Source organism: Drosophila montana, unplaced genomic scaffold, assembly GCF_035044405.1.
Source record: "Drosophila montana isolate Dmon_TW-CO22-7 unplaced genomic scaffold, ASM3504440v1 contig_318_1, whole genome shotgun sequence".
NCBI classification, from domain to species: Eukaryota; Metazoa; Arthropoda; class Insecta; order Diptera; family Drosophilidae; genus Drosophila; species Drosophila montana.
The window spans coordinates 61,274-68,715 of NW_026998068.1; the positions used below are offsets into that span (position 1 = coordinate 61,274).

At 39.5% G+C, this 7,442-nt stretch overlaps 1 long non-coding RNA gene across 7 annotated transcripts; it reads right to left on the reverse strand.

Annotated features, from left to right (window-relative positions):
- Positions 1–4,990: 4,990 nt before the first annotated feature.
- On the reverse strand, positions 4,991–6,656 carry LOC135431218 (uncharacterized). Of its 7 annotated transcripts, none has more exons than XR_010436764.1 (8): positions 6,452–6,656; positions 6,228–6,393; positions 6,111–6,154; positions 5,984–6,022; positions 5,722–5,907; positions 5,617–5,666; positions 5,488–5,559; positions 4,991–5,414 (listed from the first exon to the last, which is right to left on the reverse strand). It is a non-coding gene; the product is annotated as an uncharacterized LOC135431218 (long non-coding RNA). The 7 variants fall into 7 exon arrangements; XR_010436760.1 differs by having other exon boundaries at positions 5,751–5,907; positions 6,452–6,638; XR_010436765.1 differs by lacking the exon at positions 5,617–5,666 and having other exon boundaries at positions 5,751–5,907.
- Between the last annotated feature and the right edge of the window lie 786 nt (positions 6,657–7,442).

Below are 7,442 nucleotides of genomic sequence, written 5' to 3' on the forward strand. Positions count from 1 at the left end.
ATTCTATCAAGCCAAACGGGGTCAGTCCATTGCGATCTGCCAACATTGGCAAGCTAAAAATGACAGTCATCCGAAGAATCAGCTTTTTGGAGAGACCGCAACACCATCTTAACCTGGAAAAATGCTGCACATTGATTAATTTTCAACCCACAAAATTTACAATGTTGTAACCAATAGTGTTGAGAAGAGGATCGACACAATGTCGAACTACCGTAGAGTGTAACCGACCACTGCACTCCGCGAAGGGCAAGAAACCGATCTATATAACTTACGCATCTACCGATGAAGTCAGCGAATCGATCAAATGTACAATCAAAATGAATCAGAAGCTAGAATGAAGCAACGCGAACAGGCAGAAATGGTATTTGTTGTAGGAGAGATAAGAAGACAAACTGACCTCCTTGTGCGCGGAGGAAACTGTTCAAGCGGGGAGGGGAGGGTTCTTTCACCATACCAAAATATGTATGTAGAGTACCAATAAACACAGAGACACAGAAACAGATAGAACATTGTCCATATACTAATTCATGTCATATAATAAATAATCTAGCTGAATGCGACAACGAAGTCCTAGCAGTCACCAGCTATGCCACGAAAACCTACTCATCATTTTGCAAACTGGCGACCGACGACACCTGCGCACGTGGCTTACCCCTGAAGGCACGGCAATCTGCCACACTAAATCCTGTCACCTGAAATCCATCACGTATGTGGATGATGGCATCATGATCATGAATGCCCAGCTTGAGTCAGCTCTGACGAAGGTCCAGAAGCAACAATCAATGGCACAGAGCTCGTCACTTTTGAGCGCTTAGCCGTCATCAACAATACCAATGATGTGAATCGTCGCGAAACCCTAAATAAAACCCCAGGCATTGCGGCTTACCCGTTTCTAAACATCATTGGCCATGGGACGACCACAATCTAAGCATTATCCAAGAACTTCAACGAGGGGCCGTCCAATGCCTGGTTTTCGTCGGTTCCATCCTCCTCTGCCAAGGTGTTGCTAATGGCTTTAGTTTTAGTTTTGTAAGAATAGCTTAGACTTATTAATAAACATCGCTCCGGCACTTGCCGTTAAATCATTATATCATTTTTTCAGCATTCTACGTAAGGGATCCGAAAATCGATTTACACTGTGATCCACCGGAACACCAAGAACATTGGATTTGGCAGGACGCCTAGCGACACCCATAGCTTTATTCATCGTAGACGAATAAAAACAATCTTAACTTTTTATTTTTGTCGATGGGTCCAGGGCATAATTTAAAGCTGACCGTTTCCCATTAAAAGAAATAACCCTACGATTGTGATTAAATTACTTAAAATTAGGTTTTATTTTTTTAACTTCAATTATGAAGGTAATTTTTATATTCGGCTAAATATGTTCCTTCTGTCGAATCTACTAAGCATTTTAAACCATATCAAATAAATTTTGTTATTTAATTTTTATCTAATTTAAGATAAACCATTCAAAATATTTAAAGTTAAATATAAAATATGTATTTATGGAAATATTATATGCAAACGCGTATATGTTTTCTTTTGCCATCCTAAACACAGCATTTATGCCTCTAAGTGTGTTGAATCTTTGATTAAAATATTTAATAAGAAAACCGTTTATATTAAATAACTTACATAAATAACTTAAAATCCACTGTTCAACAGCAATAACATACTTTACCATAAATATTCGTTAATTTAAACATTTTCTTTATTTAAAGTATTGGGTTATCTAATCTAAATTTAGGTGTGCATCAAACATTAAAAAGTAATTTAAAAAAAATTTGACGTAGCCAAAAAATATGATATTTACAGTTAAAAACACTAAATATAGAGTTAAATTCACTAAATTTAATATTCATAAAATATGTATATTAACAGTGCCACATATAAACGCTCTTGTCCTGGTAATTTCGAATAAGAAATGTTGTATTTGTACATGCTATATTAAGGAATGGATTTGACATTAACATACATTAACAATGCACCATGTGTTCACATTTCTTCAAGTCCAACTTATAAAAATTCGTAAGATATTCAGTTTGTAATAAAATTGTAATACATTTTTTGCGAGTGAAGGAAATTTATTGAAGATGTGAAACTGCTGCCTACATTGGGAAAATTTAAAATCTAGCATCTCTGTAAATGGCAGACAGTTCGAGTATTGTGAAAAAAAACTGCAAAAACGTGAAATTTGAAAATATATTAGGTACTTTAGCATTGCCAAAAGCACCAACGTTCATTGGAAAACCTGGTTGACCTCGATAATTTTGAGGAAGATCAAGAGTTCAACGACGACGATGATGTACTGCTTACGTTAAATCTTAATGAGCACATACAACGAAGTGTTTGGATGTTTTTAAGTGCTAATTAAATGTTGCCAACCAACGAACTATTAACACAAGTAATGGCTTCATATATTATGGAAGGGGATTGGAGTATTCTGGTTTATGGACGTACCCGAAAAAAATTAACATTTTTTTAAAGAAATATTTCGTGTGGAGACGTCTTTTTTTAATGCTTGCAATCGCTTTCATATGCTTGAAAACAAAAATATCAATTGCCTACGGTCCATTCCATTGGTAAAAAGAATAGCCATGGCGCTATTCTCTGGTGTCCTTCTCATTGTACCGAACAATAGGCAGGTTGATGGACGTTTCACCCAATCGTGCAATAACCTGTATGAGTCCATCGTTGCTAGTTGCCATTTCTAAGTAATATATATATATATATATATATATATATATATATATATATATATATATATACTTAGAAATGGCAACTAGCTAATATATATATATATATATATATATATATATATATATATATATATATATATATACAATGTTAACACAGATTAATTTATTACCGGATATCTACTAGAGCAAATAATACCAAGGAATACCAACCTTTGTAATTATAATGGTCGGTTGCTTTATTTATATATATATATATATATATGTCGGATTGACCGGTGAATCCATTGGATTTTCACCTCGAGCAGCGAGTCCTGGCATCTTTGTTGGTGGCATTTCTTCCTCTTTTCTAATTTTCGAAGTGCGCAATCACGTCCGTTCGCTCAGACCATTTACTTTCGTCTGTGCACATCAATTCTTTGCCTCGCAACGCAACGATTACCAACGAAAACCAGCGGTAACCGCTTTTGCTTTTTGCAACACATCGAAAACCAGCGGTAACCGCTTTTGCTTCTTGCAAAGCAACGAAAACCAGCGGTAACCGCTTTTCCTTCTTGCAACGCTTGCTTTGTGTCCTTACACGAATCAGCTGACAAAGAACTGCACGCACACCAACAACTCTATGCACGGGCCACACTCATCGAGGGAGAGTAAGAGTCGCTCTCTCTCTCTCTCTCACCGACTCTCAGTGGTTCGAACTCACCACACACGACTACGATAACTGTTGTTCTTCTCTTTTTTATTCTTATTATTCTTATTACAATTACTACTTATTTCTCCCTTTGGTACATACATACATTCTTCGAAATATATATATATATATATATATTTCTCCCTTTGGTACATACATACATTCTTCGAAATATATATATGTATATACTATGATTTGATTGACGGTATATAAGTCAGTCGTTCCATCGACCTGGGGAACCAATGTTAAAACAGATGAATTTATTACCGGATATCTACTTAAGCAAATAATACCAAGGAACACCAACCTTTGTAATTATAATGATCGGTTGCTATATACATATATATATGAATGTATATTAGCACTAACCAAATAACATATAGACTGGACAAACCGTACTTTTGTTGGTGACATTCGTTTTTTTTGCGGCTGGTCCAAACTCGCCTTCGTTTTTGTTCGGGTTCGAGACATGCCCGCATGCTCTCAGAGCAAGAGAGTAAGAATACATATGGCCTGTGTCGTGGAACGGCAACGCTGCCTTTTTACTCGCTCACTCTACAAGAAACTGCTTTGGCTTACTCTTATCCATATGATTTGTGCGACAGAACGGCATCGCTGTTTTTTATCTCGCTCCCACTACAGGAAACTGCTTGGCTTACTCTCAGTGCTCTTTCAATTTGTCTACGTACCGTTTAAATGTTTGTGTGTGCATGTGTCCGCACAAGCAAAAATGCCCACAAATTCAATTTTTCTCAAAAGTCGGTGGCATATCTTCCCTTTTGAGGGGACGAGTAATATGAAATAATGAAAGGGTTGCCCCGTCGATGCGAAATTCCTTCATTTTAGCTCGTTCTATCGAATGTCACCATCGAAAGTAGGGTTTGTACGGTCTATATGTTATTTGGTTAGTGGATATACATATGATGTCTCTTATTCGCTTACAGTAAAGGAAACAAAATACATGTCACCGATTTTTTAGTGCCCAGATTTCTTGTACGGCATGTCCCATCAATATGCTCTTTGGTTATTGATAGCATTGTTGTCTTTACTGGAAGATGTTGCATTTGACGTTATCGGCAGCACCGAGGGTTACTTAGTTGGTTGCGTGCGATATTATCGGCCACGCCGATATCTTTTTGTCATATGGTCAGAGTATGCGGGGTGAAGCTGGGCCCACGGTGGAGCCCAAATTTTTGAAGGGTGGCAACGCCAGACATGCGATCCACGGCGCCAAAAGCGACGATTGCTATTGGCCGCCCGGTTCGCTCTTAAAGAGAATATGAGGAGAGTGGATCGCATGCCCTTGGATATGCCCTTGGCCTTCATTTGGGCCGTTGACCCAAAAAAATGCAGCTGTGCAGATGAGCAGCAACGGTGCCCGCCTCGCAAATGTATGCGTGTGCCGAAATTCGGCACCGATGGTGTGGCTGCCCAAAATGTACGAGGAGTTCGATTTGATCAGCGGTTAACGGCGGGCGTGCCAGCTCGAAGTGAGCATAAAATTTTTATATTGCATATCTGCTCAAAAGATTCGAATTTTTTCCCTTCTGGCAAGTTAAGCCGGCGCGTAATAACAAATGACTTAACAGACAAATAAAAGTTTTGGTTTTGTGTTTTTTTTGCAATTTAATAAATATATATAAATTAAACCGCTCGAGTCACAAAATATAAAAAAATTAAAAGAGACTTAAAACTTAAGTGCGACGAGAGACGAACCAAATAAGAACAAAAATTAACGGCTCCGGCAACAAGGAGACCAGCTCGCGCACCAGAGAGGCCCACGAAACATACCAAAGGCCAGGATTCGGCTCAGCGGCGCACACCAGCCATATCCGCGACGCCGCCAGCAAGCGTCGGCGCAACCCTGAAGGCGACGAGACGAGCCACCAACGACCGGGCTCCAACAACGAAGAAGCGGCCACAGGCGAGACCACGCCCACATCCTCCGAGTGAGTCCGTTCCATTTTTGCCCATCCTCGTTCGAGCCCTTGGCAGAGTCAGAAGAAGACTCCTAATTGTACTCCCTGAAAAGGAGCAGATTTTTTTTTGTCGTTAAATTTAGTTATTTTTGTATTTATAAATTATATCTATACATACATAGGCACTTACGCCGAGCTTCACTTTAGAGTGCGAACGGTGAGGGAAACTCCAAAGGTGATGCATCTGCGCCTGTAAAATATAAAAATTTAAAATTAACACTTGCGCGAACTATGCTCACATACTTACCTAATTGGAATTTACCCATTTATATCGCCCCTTACCACCCCCAGAGAGCTCTTTAGGTAGGGTAAGGTAGAATTAAGCGATTTAATACAGATCTATATCACCTACCTGTTGCACGACTGATTATCGTGACATACCCAGTTTTAAGTATTTGTGTGGGCCATTGTTCCTAAATCGGCGCAACGATTGCCTCTAAATTGCCTCCTTGCGTGTTTCTTTTGCGGCGACTAGCAATATCTTTGTAGTATTTCGTCGCCTGTTCCATTTAGTGCTGTTAAAATAAAAAAATGAATTCTATAAGATAAGAGAAAAATTTAGGAATTAATACACTTTGTCCATAAGTATAAATATATGCAACATTAATACGCACCCGGAGAAGAAATGTTCACGTGCATGAATACTAATTTATCTGAATAGAGATCCTCGTGCAAATTAGAAAGAAATAAAAGAAATATTAATGCCAATAATTATAAGATTACACAAACCATTATACGCACCTGTGAAGTTAACGAAGTATCCACTTGCATGAGATTCTAAATAGCTGCAAGATAAATGCCATAAGCGATGATTATAATTGTTATAAATTTTAAGAAAACGCAACCAATTATACGCACATATTGAAAGAAAGCATGTCCGGCTAAAGTAATATTGTTGGGGAGAGTGGGCATGATGGCCGACACGGGCTAATGTAGGCCATTTAGTGGCCAAAATGAGGGAGACGAGTGTAGGTGATCGTCTCATGGTAGGGCGGGTACGCTGGGTCCGGAACCGGGGCCCGATCTGGAAGAGTAAGGTGGATAAATAGTGTTTTTTTGTTAATTTATATTGAGTGTCTCACCTTTGTTGTTTACATTTTCATAGTTGTTACAGCTGTTTATTTTGTTCATGAGTTAGCAGTTCCGAATATTTGTTATCGATTATGTGGTTCATTTTGAGTAGTGTTGTGTGAGTCTGTTTTGCTACAGACGTGTAGCTTTGTTGTTATCGATTGTGCGGACTGCGGGCCAGGGATGGGACTGCACCCAGAGAATCCGATGAGCCAGCCGGCGCGGCCCACTGAGAAACAAGCAGTTCCGTAACAATATGGCGCCCAATTGAAGAAGCACTCGGCTTCTTTGAAGTCGGTGTGTAATCAAAGAAAAATAAATACGATATAAATGAAGGTACAGAGAAAAGGACTCCCTTGGCTTCAGGACCCACACCGCTGAAGTCTTATGTGGCACGAGTAGGTAGCTCATAATCGCGCAGCGTGTAGTGGAATCCGAGAAGCACGACGGAAGTAGAGGTTATCTGAATATCCATCCATAAGCATGAGGGGTTTTTCTTGTAGTGGTTGATGGCCGTTCGCATGTTGGCGAAACGTTTGCGACTGTCCATCATTCGCCTGGTGGTAGCCGCAACGACAAAGGCATCTCATGATTAAAAAAATGTGATATTAGGGTAGTTTAGTCAGATGTTATTTATTCAATTAGTAGTTTTTGTCTCATTTTGTGTCAATGTTGGATGTATGCTGGACGTAGTTATACGAGCTTCGGAGACAGGTGACCCAGGACGATATAGAATCGAGCCTGCGCCGCATCTGTCACACAGCATATCCCAAGAATGGCCAGAAGAGCGACGGAGACGGATCTTGCCATGGTGTCCATTAACATGGGGAGTTTTCTTGTCGCGGTTGATGACGGTAAGTCACGTTTGCTAGTTGGCGAACGTTCGCGACCGTCCATCGTAGCCTGGTGGTAGCCGCCATGACAAAATAGCCTGTGATAAAATGTGATATTAGGGTAGGTCTTACTAGAGTTTGTTTAATGTTTTCTATTTGTTTTGTCCCA